Source organism: Giraffa tippelskirchi, chromosome 12 (assembly GCF_054371585.1).
Source record: "Giraffa tippelskirchi isolate mGirTip1 chromosome 12, T2T-mGirTip1v1.2.pri, whole genome shotgun sequence".
Lineage (NCBI taxonomy): Eukaryota > Metazoa > Chordata > Mammalia > Artiodactyla > Giraffidae > Giraffa > Giraffa tippelskirchi.
In genome coordinates, this window is record NC_137286.1 from 71,364,432 (window position 1) to 71,377,478 (window position 13,047).

Genomic DNA, 13,047 nt, shown 5'->3' on the forward strand with positions numbered 1-13,047 from the left:
CCCATTGGTGTACTTCGTTTCCCTCTTTCCCTTACTTGAAGAGACCCATTTCTACCTCCGCCCAGCAAATGGCAAGGAGACTCTGATGTTAAGGAGCCTTTGACCTACGCTTCTTTCTAGCTATCTCATGACATCAGTCTTTAGGGTGAGGATTTTCCCCGATATTGAGGTGGTGTGACATCAAATCCAATAGCGTTCTTCAGATGTAGCTGTCTGGTTTTCCCATGGCCATTTATTGAAGAGGCTTTCTTGTTCCCATTTGGATATTCTCCCCTTCTGTGTCAGAGATGAGTTGACCATGGATGCCGGGGTTTGTTTCTGGACCCTCAACTTTATTCCATCGATCTGGATCTGTGTGTGTTGTTGTATTCCCAATAGCATACTGTCCTGCTGCTGCCGCTGCGGCTAAGTCACTTCATTCGTGTCTGACTCTGTGCGACCCCATGGCCTGCAGCCTACCAGGCTCCTCCGTCCAGGGCATTTTCCAGGCAAGAGTACTGGCGTGGGTCGCCATCGCCTTCTCCGATACTCTCCTGAGGATCCTAGTTTGGTCGTCTAATTTCCTTTCACACAACCTTGGATGTCCGTATCGGGGCTTTTTCGTCGGATTGTATTGACAATTTAGGCTCTTTTCTGTTTCCGTAACCCCTTTTGCAATTCTTTGTTCGGTGCGACAATGCATTGGCATTTTGGGAGGAATAGCGTCCAAGCTGTGGATTGCCTTGTGGGGCTGTGACATCATTTTCCCAATAGGAATTCTTTCAAGCCCTGAGCACAGCTTCTCTTTCCAGTGATTGGTGTGGGCTTGATCTTCCTTCTTCCATCTCTCGCCGTTTTGTGAGAACAGGTCCTTCCTTCCCTTCTGGGTTAGATGGACTCGTGGGTATCACTTCAGTGCATGGCATTGTCAGTGGGGGTGATAATTCCCTTCTCATTGGAAGACTTTGCTGTGAGTATTAGAAATGCAAGTGATTTCTCTTCCCCTTCCTCCCTGTCCATCTCTCAGAGCCACCGGGAAACAGAGGCCTCATCCAGGGTCACACAGGCCTGAGCGAGTGCAACTAGACTGTTGTTTCTTCAGGCCCTCCGTGCTGGACATCATCCGGGATACTCTGTGTGTGTCTTCCTCAGTCTGGTGTCCCTTCAGACCTTTCCCTAGTTTTCACAGGCTTGTTGTGTTGGTGTTCTTTGTCTGTTTGGAGACACATCCTTGAGAAGCTTTGTGTTTCCACTCATTCGTCTCGCGATGTATGACCTGTCTTTTGCTTTTGTAATGAGGTCTTTCCCACAGTAGATATCTTTGATTTTGCAAAGTCCACTGTATTCTCTGGGTTGTTTTGTGGACTGCCTTTTAGTTTTGTGTGTGAAGACTCAAAGCACGTGTCCGGTTTCTGCTCATTGTTCTTCTAGATTTGTGACAAGTTTTCATGGAAACTTTGTCTAGGGATAACTGGAAGTGAACTCGGTGTAAGGTGTCAAGTCTCCATCTCCATTCATGTCATGCCCTGCAGTTTCCAATTCCCTGTTCCTGAGTGGTTTTGGAGACCTTGTGGGAAGTTTGGTTGCATGGGAGTTTGCATTTCCACCTTGAGTAGATTCCCACTGTTCTGCCCTCAGGGACACTGTCAAGGGGGAGTGAGGAGCAGCCTGCACTTCCAGCAGTGACCACACGGTGGGGCGAGTGCTGCTCTCCCCTCTGGGAGCCCCAGGCCACAGGCATCCCAGTGAGGAGCCAGCTCTGTGCTCGGCTGAAAGGAGTTAGACTCTCAGGAGCCTCTGAGCCCTTGCCTTTGGATCACCCAGGGTGGGCATTTACTGTGACAGAAAAAAATTGCCCTGAATTCCATGGACGGAAGAGCCTGGCTGTGTAGAGTTCGTGAGTTGCCGTGAATCAGACACAACTGAGGACACAAAAACTCAATAGACTAAAACACTTTTGGGGGGTGGGGGGAGTGAAAGGGGGTGATGTGGGGTTTTTTTTATGGTATATAATAGCCAAGGGAAATCTAGTTTAAACCTAAATTCACATAGATGGGAAAGGTATAGCTCTCCGTCACCCTATTAAAAAAAAAAAAAACTACTTAACTTTTCTGAAAGTTTATTTAGTAGCTTCCTTGAGCAGTTCATTGTGAAGCATTTTTTTTTTTTTTCTGTGACATCGGCCTCATTAAAAAGTACGGTTTGCCTTTACTGGATAATTTTGTTCATTGGTTTGTTAGGGAATCTTGGTAATATTTGAGTTTCCTGGGGAGCATGGTCACATGACCTGGCCCTGGCCAATCGGTGCGTTCCACCTCCCTGGCCACTGTGATTGGCTCCGGACTGGGGCAGTGCCCAATCGGGGCCCAGGGCCGGGCCTCACGTTGGAAGCCAGGGGAAGACGAGCTCTCGTCCTGCTGGGGTAGGGGAAGGGGTGGGGCCGGGGGAGGTCAGGCTCCAGCAGTGGGAGGGGCTTGAGGTCCACCTGCGGCAGTTGGTGACCTTCCTGCTCCCCTCAGGGCAGAGCCGCCGGCCTGAGAATGAGGGCGCTGCTGAGCCCAGGGGCTGGGATGGCCCGTTGCTGCTGTGGTCCCAGAGCTCCACCCGAGACCTGACGGAGGCCGTCTGCCCGTGAGTCCTCTCCCGCTTGTCTGTCAGCTTGTTTGAACCATGCTGGGTTTTCTGCCCAGCCGGCTCAGGGGAGTCCCTGGAAATGCAAGGGTGTGGGTTTTGGCAGACTTCAGGGAAGACATGCCAGATGAGCCTGGGAGACTCCAGCTTAATCTGGATTCAGGAGATATCTCTTCGGGCCAGCTAGTAATTGTAGGATAAGCCTAATGAGTCTTCACAGGATGAAGAGAGTAACGTGCCAAGGTAGCAATCGATGTCCTCATTCGAGAGGATGATGAAGCTGGTGCTCAGAGAAGGGGGGAACTTGGCCACAGCAAGGAGGTGTGCACCCAGGCGGAACCCCCAGATCCGGCCATTTGAGCTCAGGGAGGCCACTGGTGTGGCTTGTCCCTGTGGCAGGGGCCGAGGCACGCAGCCCACCCTGATTCCTGCGGGGGCCTGACTTGGGAAGTGCCATCTGGTAGCTTTGAGACTCACCAAACCAAATTGCACTGGAGAGAGGAAGGACACCTTCCTTCATCCACCCCCCACCCCCGCCGGATTCCCACATACCCTGACCCCTTTCTCTGGATTTCGGAGCCATTTCCAGAGTCCCGCTCATATGACCTCATTCGAAGTGCACTGTGGACGAGCTGCCATCTGCAGCTGCTACCACAGCAGCCAAGGGCTTTATCTCCCGAGTACCTCCCTTCCTTTGGAACTTGGGGGCCCTCTACTCCCCACTTGCACACCACAGACCTTTGCTGAGGATTGTGGGGACCCTCACTCAGTTTGCAGCACGTTGTAGCCATCCCTGTCCTCTCAATACCTCCCTTGCAACTCAGCTTGTGAGCTCCTTTGGAGCAGCGTGGCCCACCTGGCTGCAACGGCAGAGACACAGCTGACAGTGAAACAACAGCTTCGATCTGACAGCCGGAAAGCTCTGTCAAAAGGGACCTCCCTCTTCACACCGTAGAGGCTGTAGGAGCCGCCAGGGTTTGGGAACCAGTGCTGGGGCCAAAATGACTCCACAGCTGTTTTCCTTCCTGGGGAGGGTTCTGGCTCGAGTGGGAATGGCTCAAGTCTCCTAAGGTTCTGAAAGCCCACTGTGTGCAGATTCACGGTACACAGAGAGGAGAAGGTGGAGTCCTGCCTTGGAGGTGGTCACAGCTCACGGATGAGCCAGGCAGGCAGGCAGGCAGGCAGGGCATGAGAACACCTGAGCTGCCTTCATGAGTGAATGGTGTGGGGGCAGAGGAAGAGAAGCCGGTCTGCTCCCTCATGTGGTGCCCAGGGCAGGTTGTCCCCAGAGGAAACCCTTACGACGGTGAGGACTCTCACTGCTGTTTCCCAAGGGGTTCCGTCGGTGCGTGTCTTCCCCGGAGCGGTCAGGCCGTCTCTAAAGTACACTGGCCATGGGCATTGCCTCTCCTTGGAACTTCCCATGTGTTTCTCTTTTGTATGGAACAGTGATTTTTCTAGAGGGGTTCTGGGCCACAAGGTTGTTGGGTCATTTGCTAGCCTTCTGTCGTGAAGAACGCTTTCCTGGGCGTTGGGGTGGTTTGTTGTTCCAGCTCCCTTTCTTGGCTTCTTTTGGGAGCTGGTGCAACAAGAGGAGCTCAGCCTCTGCCTTCTGGCTGAGATGTCACCCTTCAAACAGCAATGCCTGCCTGGAGATAATGATGGCATTTGCCAAAAGGGCTTCGTTTGGCACATGATATCTTGAAAGGACGTACACCGTCCTTTCAGCTATCAAAGGCTAGTTCAAATGACATAAAAATGAGAACTCTCCAATGGAGTCTTACAGTAGGTGGAGAGTCCGAAAAAAACTCCTTCAGTCATTTCACTGAGAGTCATTGATTGGGGACACCAAGAATATAGGAAGGAATGCAGAAAGAAAAGATGAAATTGTGGTCAGGATCGGGGGGAGGGATGAACAGGGCGTGCTTGCCTTGAACCCAGGCTTTGTTGGCGGGTGGGGCATAAAGATCGAACGGGTCTGAAACTACAGAGTGGTGATGGTAACACAGTATCACCAGAGTTACACAACAGTGTTCCCAAATTGCAACAATGATGAAAAAGTTTACTAATCCCAACTTAACGAACAAAAATAGACGAAACCATACAAAAAGTAAAACATCACCAGAAAGGTGGAAACAAACCAAATGCAAAGCAGTTCAGGGGAAAGGAACTCCATGTCCCCTGGGGGCAGACCGAGTTGCCGGCGTCCACGGTGAGCAGACAGGGATGGAGGCGGCAGAGCCGACCGCTCCCCTGGACATGGTGTTTCCGGCAAGGGCTCTGGGTCTCTGTCCAGAGCGGGGGCTCGTTCTTCCTGCAGGGGCGGGTGAGTCATCGTCGGCGTCTGGGTGTTGCGCGGGAGCCAGGGCAGGCTCTCCCTGCCGAGGCGGTGGCTCCTCCTCTGCCTCGGGTTCTCCTGCCAAAGCCCGAGCAGGTACAGGTGCACGTGGAGGTGGAGGTTCTGGCTGAGGGGGTGGGACATCAGTGCCTGGGGCTGGGGGTCCTGCAGGCACGGAGATCCGATCTGCCCGGTGTGCTGGCCAGTACCCAGCTGGCCTGGTGTCTCTGCGAGGGCAAGTCTCGGTTCTCCATCTACCCTCGGTGGATCCCTGGGTCCTGCACCTGGAGCCACCACCTCTGTAGGCACAGGTCTGGGAAGTGGAGCCTGGTTCCAGTTGGAGGCCAGTGCTAGAGCTGGGGGAGAAGCAAAGTTTGCCCACAGGCCAGCCTTGGCATGTGCGTATCCCGGGACAGAAAGCTTCCAAGAGATTCCCAAAGAATACCCAGGGTCGGATGTCTTTTGGGACTGAAGTGTGCAAGATGGGGGTGGGGGTGTGAGGCCAGCGCTTGCTGCAGGCCCAGCAGCATCTTTCGGGGACTCGTCCCTGTGTAGCTCAGCACCCCCTCCCCACACACTCCCGTGCACCAGCCCCAGCGTCCTCACCTCTGTGCTCTGGCGTGCTGGGCTCCAGGTCCTCCTGCTGCCTCAGAGGCCGGGGTTCTCGGGACTCTGGGTCGGAGCCGGGTGTGCTGAGCTCCGTGGCAGCCTCAGACTGGGCCGCCGGGTGTATCCTGGGCGGTGTCTCGGCAGCAGGCCTTCCCCGCCTCCGCTTCGCCCCCGGTGGGGCTGATGCCTCCGTGGGCACGCTCACCTGGAGCCTGCACTGGGCCTCACGGGCGGGGGGGTGGTGCTCCGACCCCTCCCTCCGGGAGGTGGACGGGGTGTCCCCGTCCTCGGCCTCATCACGTGGGAAGCTCTGCAACGACAGTGACCGTCAGCCAGCCGTGCTGGGAGTTTTCCGAGCTGGGCCTGGCCAGTGGAGCCGCTGCTTCTGCCTGCTCGAACTTCTCTTGCCAGAAGGGTCAGAGACGTGTGTCTGCTCAGATCCCCACCCGGGAGGAAAGAGACCCACCTGAGGGTGTGAGGTCAGCCTGGGCGGCCGGCGCTGCCCGCACTCTCCCCATCCCAGCCAGCCTGCTCTCCCCTGGGGTGTGGACACAACTTGTCCGCAGGCTTCTGACCCCACATCCGCCTGGGCTTCCTTGAGGGAGACACACCCCGAGAAACCCGCATCCACACACACAGGCAAAGGACCCGGTGTTTCCGGGTGGCATGGGAGAGGTGGCCTGGCCCGGCCTGGGGCTCCCCGTGTTACCTTTCTGTTTCTCCGGGCAGAGGGCCAGAGGCCTCTCGGGGGTGCCCTGAGCCAACGTCGACAGGGTGCCCACGCACACTGCCTGTGAGCTCTCCTGAGGCCCCGGACTCTGGGCAGGGGCAAACAGCAGAACATCCTGGCAGCAAGAGATCTGGCTGGGGGCTCCTCTCCGCTCTGGAGGCCTGGATACCCGGGTTGCGGGTTCTGTTGGGATCTGTTGCCGGCAGGTGACATCATTTCCTGGGGTTCGTGCGGAGGTCCCTTCCCCAAAACTTCCCAAGGGAATCTCTGGGTTTCTGACTGCTCGACCACCCCCCTTAGGCCATGTGCAGGCACAGTGACAGCCACACAGCTCAGCCCACAGCCGTGGGGAGGCCTGGGTGCAGCCAGGGCCTGAGCTCCGAGGACCCCGCTGCTCTCAGACCAGGCTCCTTCTTCTCATAAGTGGTGTGGCCCTGGACAAGCATATGCCCCTCAGGGTTTCCCCAGTCTCTCCATCTGCAGAGTGGGGGTCATTCTCCCATCTGTTTCCTAGGTCTGTCGGCCTACGAGCGGCTCCATGCCTCTCCACCTGGGGCCGATATCACGTGGAGCTTGTGCGCTGAGACTTCAGAAAGAAAGACTCCATCCAGGGCTGACACAGCACAGAATGGGGCAGAACGAGGCCTGGATGCGCCGTGGTACCCAGGAAAAGGCACTGCCCCTCCTGACTGTTTTGAGACCCCGCATCCAAGTTGGAGGCCCGAAAGGAAGACTCGAAGGTCTCCCTCTCTTATAGAAAAGAGTAGCCAACTTTCTGGTCCTCTGTTTCCATTGAGATTCTGTTCAAGTGTCCCAGCTCGGCTTCTGCGGGTGGCTGATCTTCTAATGGCTCCCTGCGTTCTTGTCTTTTCCTTTCCAAACCTTCCGTCCTTTTCCCCCTTCTGGGGTGGATGGGCGCTGTCATTGCTTCTACCTTCGAGACAGATTGATGAAAAGTCTGGACCGTCGACTCCTTTCCTCTCTTTGGTTCTGTGTCTCTCTCTGGCTGTGTCCCTCTCTTTTCCTTTCTCGATTCAGTCTGTGTCTTCCTCTTTCTCTCTCGTGTGTGGATGGATGGATGCTAGGAATGCACATGTATATGATTAGATGAGGGTTATGTTTTAGGGATGGGTTAGAGGGAGAGAAAGGCTTTAGGTCGGAGTTGGTCATGGGGGAAGGGTCAAGGGTGGTGGTGGTGTTTCTTGGAATCTGAGTGCTGTGCATTCTTTGTCTCTTTCCATATGAACCCCTTCTCAGATACACCACTTGCAAGGAGTCTCTCATGTTCCATTTCCTATCTTTTGCATCTGTGAATGCTTAGCTTCTCTGTTGTGAAGAGGTTCCATTGGATGGAAACCCATTGGTGTACTTCGTTTCCCTCTTTCCCTTACTTGAAGAGACCCATTTCTACCTCCGCCCAGCAAATGGCAAGGAGACTCTGATGTTAAGGAGCCTTTGACCTACGCTTCTTTCTAGCTATCTCATGACATCAGTCTTTAGGGTGAGGTTTTTCCCCGATATTGAGGTGGTGTGACATCAAAACCAATAGCGTTCTTCAGATGTAGCTGTCTGGTTTTCCCATGGCCATTCATTGAAGAGGCTTTCTTGTTCGCATTTGGATATTCTCCCCTTCTGTGTCAGAGATGAGTTGACCATGGATGCCGGGGTTTGTTTCTGGACCCTCAACTTTATTCCATCGATCTGGATCTGTGTGTGTTGTTGTATTCCCAATAGCATACTGTCCTGCTGCTGCCGCTGCGGCTAAGTCACTTCAGTCCTGTCTGACTCTGCGCGACCCCATGGCCTGCAGCCTACCAGGCTCCTCCGTCCAGGGCATTTTCCAGGCAAGAGTACTGGCGTGGGTCGCCATCGCCTTCTCCGATACTCTCCTGAGGATCCTAGTTTGGTCGTCTAATTTCCTTTCACACAACCTTGGATGTCCGTATCGGGGCTTTTTCGTCGGATTGTATTGACAATTTAGGCTCTTTTCTGTTTCCGTAACCCCTTTTGCAATTCTTTGTTCGGTGCGACAATGCATTGGCATTTTGGGAGGAATAGCGTCCAAGCTGTGGATTGCCTTGTGGGGCTGTGACATCATTTTCCCAATAGGAATTCTTTCAAGCCCTGAGCACAGCTTCTCTTTCCAGTGATTGGTGTGGGCTTGATCTTCCTTCTTCCATCTCTCGCCGTTTTGTGAGAACAGGTCCTTCCTTCCCTTCTGGGTTAGATGGACTCGTGGGTATCACTTCAGTGAATGGCATTGTCAGTGGGGGTGATAATTCCCTTCTCATTGGAAGACTTTGCTGTGAGTATTAGAAATGCAAGTGATTTCTCTTCCCCTTCCTCCCTGTCCATCTCTCAGAGCCACCGGGAAACAGAGGCCTCATCCAGGGTCACACAGGCCTGAGCGAGTGCAACTAGACTGTTGTTTCTTCAGGCCCTCAGTGCTGGACATCATCCGGGATACTCTGTGTGTGTCTTCCTCAGTCTGGTGTCCCTTCAGACCTTTCCCTAGTTTTCACAGGCTTGTTGTGTTGGTGTTCTTTGTCTGTTTGGAGACACATCCTTGAGAAGCTTTGTGTTTCCACTCATTCGTCTCGCGATGTATGACCTGTCTTTTGCTTTTGTAATGAGGTCTTTCCCACAGTAGATATCTTTGATTTTGCAAAGTCCACTGTATTCTCTGGGTTGTTTTGTGGACTGCCTTTTAGTTTTGTGTGTGAAGACTCAAAGCACGTGTCCGGTTTCTGCTCATTGTTCTTCTAGATTTGTGACAAGTTTTCATGGAAACTTTGTCTAGGGATAACTGGAAGTGAACTCGGTGTAAGGTGTCAAGTCTCCATCTCCATTCATGTCATGCCCTGCAGTTTCCAATTCCCTGTTCCTGAGTGGTTTTGGAGACCTTGTGGGAAGTTTGGTTGCATGGGAGTTTGCATTTCCACCTTGAGTAGATTCCCACTGTTCTGCCCTCAGGGACACTGTCAAGGGGGAGTGAGGAGCAGCCTGCACTTCCAGCAGTGACCACACGGTGGGGCGAGTGCTGCTCTCCCCTCTGGGAGCCCCAGGCCACAGGCATCCCAGTGAGGAGCCAGCTCTGTGCTCGGCTGAAAGGAGTTAGACTCTCAGGAGCCTCTGAGCCCTTGCCTTTGGATCACCCAGGGTGGGCATTTACTGTGACAGAAAAAAATTGCCCTGAATTCCATGGACGGAAGAGCCTGGCTGTGTAGAGTTCGTGAGTTGCCGTGAATCAGACACAACTGAGGACACAAAAACTCAATAGACTAAAACACTTTTGGGGGGTGGGGGGAGTGAAAGGGGGTGATGTGGGGTTTTTTTGTCGTATATAACAGCCAAGGGAAATCTAGTTTAAACCTAAATTCACATAGATGGGAAAGGTATAGCTCTCCGTCACCCTATTAAAAAAAAAAAAAAACTACTTAACTTTTCTGAAAGTTTATTTAGTAGCTTCCTTGAGCAGTTCATTGTGAAGCATTTTTTTTTTTTTCTGTGACATCGGCCTCATTAAAAAGTACGGTTTGCCTTTACTGGATAATTTTGTTCATTGGTTTGTTAGGGAATCTTGGTAATATTTGAGTTTCCTGGGGAGCATGGTCACATGACCTGGCCCTGGCCAATCGGTGCGTTCCACCTCCCTGGCCACTGTGATTGGCTCCGGACTGGGGCAGTGCCCAATCGGGGCCCAGGGCCGGGCCTCACGTTGGAAGCCAGGGGAAGACGAGCTCTCGTCCTGCTGGGGTAGGGGAAGGGGTGGGGCCGGGGGAGGTCAGGCTCCAGCAGTGGGAGGGGCTTGAGGTCCACCTGCGGCAGTTGGTGACCTTCCTGCTCCCCTCAGGGCAGAGCCGCCAGCCTGAGAATGAGGGCGCTGCTGAGCCCAGGGGCTGGGATGGCCCGTTGCTGCTGTGGTCCCAGAGCTCCACCCGAGACCTGACGGAGGCCGTCTGCCCGTGAGTCCTCTCCCGCTTGTCTGTCAGCTTGTTTGAACCATGCTGGGTTTTCTGCCCAGCCGGCTCAGGGGAGTCCCTGGAAATGCAAGGGTGTGGGTTTTGGCAGACTTCAGGGAAGACATGCCAGATGAGCCTGGGAGACTCCAGCTTAATCTGGATTCAGGAGATATCTCTTCGGGCCAGCTAGTAATTGTAGGATAAGCCTAATGAGTCTTCACAGGATGAAGAGAGTAACGTGCCAAGGTAGCAATCGATGTCCTCATTCGAGAGGATGATGAAGCTGGTGCTCAGAGAAGGGGGGAACTTGGCCACAGCAAGGAGGTGTGCACCCAGGCGGAACCCCCAGATCCGGCCATTTGAGCTCAGGGAGGCCACTGGTGTGGCTTGTCCCTGTGGCAGGGGCCGAGGCACGCAGCCCACCCTGATTCCTGCGGGGGCCTGACTTGGGAAGTGCCATCTGGTAGCTTTGAGACTCACCAAACCAAATTGCACTGGAGAGAGGAAGGACACCTTCCTTCATCCACCCCCCACCCCCGCCGGATTCCCACATACCCTGACCCCTTTCTCTGGATTTCGGAGCCATTTCCAGAGTCCCGCTCATATGACCTCATTCGAAGTGCACTGTGGACGAGCTGCCATCTGCAGCTGCTACCACAGCAGCCAAGGGCTTTATCTCCCGAGTACCTCCCTTCCTTTGGAACTTGGGGGCCCTCTACTCCCCACTTGCACACCACAGACCTTTGCTGAGGATTGTGGGGACCCTCACTCAGTTTGCAGCACGTTGTAGCCATCCCTGTCCTCTCAATACCTCCCTTGCAACTCAGCTTGTGAGCTCCTTTGGAGCAGCGTGGCCCACCTGGCTGCAACGGCAGAGACACAGCTGACAGTGAAACAACAGCTTCGATCTGACAGCCGGAAAGCTCTGTCAAAAGGGACCTCCCTCTTCACACCGTAGAGGCTGTAGGAGCCGCCAGGGTTTGGGAACCAGTGCTGGGGCCAAAATGACTCCACAGCTGTTTTCCTTCCTGGGGAGGGTTCTGGCTCGAGTGGGAATGGCTCAAGTCTCCTAAGGTTCTGAAAGCCCACTGTGTGCAGATTCACGGTACACAGAGAGGAGAAGGTGGAGTCCTGCCTTGGAGGTGGTCACAGCTCACGGATGAGCCAGGCAGGCAGGCAGGCAGGCAGGGCATGAGAACACCTGAGCTGCCTTCATGAGTGAATGGTGTGGGGGCAGAGGAAGAGAAGCCGGTCTGCTCCCTCATGTGGTGCCCAGGGCAGGTTGTCCCCAGAGGAAACCCTTACGACGGTGAGGACTCTCACTGCTGTTTCCCAAGGGGTTCCGTCGGTGCGTGTCTTCCCCGGAGCGGTCAGGCCGTCTCTAAAGTACACTGGCCATGGGCATTGCCTCTCCTTGGAACTTCCCATGTGTTTCTCTTTTGTATGGAACAGTGATTTTTCTAGAGGGGTTCTGGGCCACAAGGTTGTTGGGTCATTTGCTAGCCTTCTGTCGTGAAGAACGCTTTCCTGGGCGTTGGGGTGGTTTGTTGTTCCAGCTCCCTTTCTTGGCTTCTTTTGGGAGCTGGTGCAACAAGAGGAGCTCAGCCTCTGCCTTCTGGCTGAGATGTCACCCTTCAAACAGCAATGCCTGCCTGGAGATAATGATGGCATTTGCCAAAAGGGCTTCGTTTGGCACATGATATCTTGAAAGGACGTACACCGTCCTTTCAGCTATCAAAGGCTAGTTCAAATGACATAAAAATGAGAACTCTCCAATGGAGTCTTACAGTAGGTGGAGAGTCCGAAAAAAACTCCTTCAGTCATTTCACTGAGAGTCATTGATTGGGGACACCAAGAATATAGGAAGGAATGCAGAAAGAAAAGATGAAATTGTGGTCAGGATCGGGGGGAGGGATGAACAGGGCGTGCTTGCCTTGAACCCAGGCTTTGTTGGCGGGTGGGGCATAAAGATCGAACGGGTCTGAAACTACAGAGTGGTGATGGTAACACAGTATCACCAGAGTTACACAACAGTGTTCCCAAATTGCAACAATGATGAAAAAGTTTACTAATCCCAACTTAACGAACAAAAATAGACGAAACCATACAAAAAGTAAAACATCACCAGAAAGGTGGAAACAAACCAAATGCAAAGCAGTTCAGGGGAAAGGAACTCCATGTCCCCTGGGGGCAGACCGAGTTGCCGGCGTCCACGGTGAGCAGACAGGGATGGAGGCGGCAGAGCCGACCGCTCCCCTGGACATGGTGTTTCCGGCAAGGGCTCTGGGTCTCTGTCCAGAGCGGGGGCTCGTTCTTCCTGCAGGGGCGGGTGAGTCATCGTCGGCGTCTGGGTGTTGCGCGGGAGCCAGGGCAGGCTCTCCCTGCCGAGGCGGTGGCTCCTCCTCTGCCTCGGGTTCTCCTGCCAAAGCCCGAGCAGGTACAGGTGCACGTGGAGGTGGAGGTTCTGGCTGAGGGGGTGGGACATCAGTGCCTGGGGCTGGGGGTCCTGCAGGCACGGAGATCCGATCTGCCCCGTGTGCTGGCCAGTACCCAGCTGGCCTGGTGTCTCTGCGAGGGCAAGTCTCGGTTCTCCATCTACCCTCGGTGGATCCCTGGGTCCTGCACCTGGAGCCACCACCTCTGTAGGCACAGGTCTGGGAAGTGGAGCCTGGTTCCAGTTGGAGGCCAGTGCTAGAGCTGGGGGAGAAGCAAAGTTTGCCCACAGGCCAGCCTTGGCATGTGCGTATCCCGGGACAGAAAGCTTCCAAGAGATTCCCAAAGAATACCCAGGGTCGGAT

The 13,047-nt window shown here is 54.2% G+C and overlaps 1 long non-coding RNA gene across 1 annotated transcript in view; it reads left to right on the forward strand.

Moving 5' to 3' along the window:
* The window catches only part of LOC145529707 (uncharacterized), a 1,704,434-nt gene that overhangs the window by 922,242 nt on the left and 769,145 nt on the right, over nucleotides 1–13,047 (forward strand). Inside the window, exons 118-119 of the long non-coding RNA XR_014071296.1 lie at nucleotides 2,499–2,610; nucleotides 10,141–10,252. This is a non-coding gene — a long non-coding RNA (uncharacterized LOC145529707). The remainder of the gene's footprint in view (nucleotides 1–2,498; nucleotides 2,611–10,140; nucleotides 10,253–13,047) is intronic.